The 1,024-nt window shown below is 38.3% G+C and overlaps 1 pseudogene; it reads left to right on the top strand.

Moving 5' to 3' along the window:
- Positions 1–407: 407 nt before the first annotated feature.
- On the top strand, positions 408–526 carry LOC115220827 (annotated as a pseudogene).
- Positions 527–1,024: the final 498 nt, after the last annotated feature.

A 1,024-nucleotide genomic window follows, 5' to 3' on the forward strand; every position in this document is an offset into this window, starting at 1 on the left:
CAACCCCTTTACTTGTGTGATATTTTGCTACCCTGGTAACTATTTATCTATTTTTTCCGTGTTAATTGTTAACAAGGGAAAAATACACTCATCTATTTATAAATACATACATATATATATATATATATAATATATATATATATACATACATACATACATATCCTTAAGGGATTTTATCTTGCAAGTCCTTGGTGTCCTTACTAGTAGTGGTGGGGTGCATGAAAAAAATTGCCTATTGCACTCTGTAAAGTAGTTAGTGTTAGAAGAGTATCCACTGTAAAAGCCATCCCAAAGCAGGCATTGGAGCTCAGTGCAGTTCTCTGGCTTGCTGGTCTTGTTGAACCATCCAACCCATGCTAAGATATATGTAATGTATGTGTATATATGTATGTATATATATATATATGGCTTATGGCCATATCACGTTGAAAGCACTGGTTATTGTCTGATCACCGAAGTTAAGCAACGTTGAGCCTAGTTCGTACTTAGATGGGTGACCGCTTGGGAAACCTACGTGCAGCAAGCATAGCACATTGTTAATAGCAGTGCCTCAGCATGGCCACAGCTTGTGAGCTGAAACTAGATAAAATAAAAAATATAAAATGAATATATATGTATATATAGGTCAACATTCCTATCTGATTGGAATGTTAGTCTGTTACAAGGTTACCCATTCACAGCTGTGTGAATTGGAGTGACATCAAATGAAGTGTTTTGATTAAGAACACAATATGCTGCCCAGTCCAGGAATCAAACTCACAACCTGACAATTGTTAGTGTAATACCCTAACCACTGGGCTATGTGCTCTCACACACCATATATATTTATGCGTGTCCATGGCTCACAGGACGGCCTACTGTGCTAACCTTGGATCGTAGAGTGACCCGCCGTTCTTGAGGAGCCCTATTGAGTCAAGTACGTTAACACCAACATCAAAATGAAAATCAAATGGAAATTGTAGTTAAGATATCTGTGCCGGTGACATGTTAAAAGCACCATCCGAACATGGCAGTTGCCAGCACT

The sequence above is a fragment of the Octopus sinensis genome, linkage group LG1 (genome assembly GCF_006345805.1).
Source record: "Octopus sinensis linkage group LG1, ASM634580v1, whole genome shotgun sequence".
Lineage (NCBI taxonomy): Eukaryota > Metazoa > Mollusca > Cephalopoda > Octopoda > Octopodidae > Octopus > Octopus sinensis.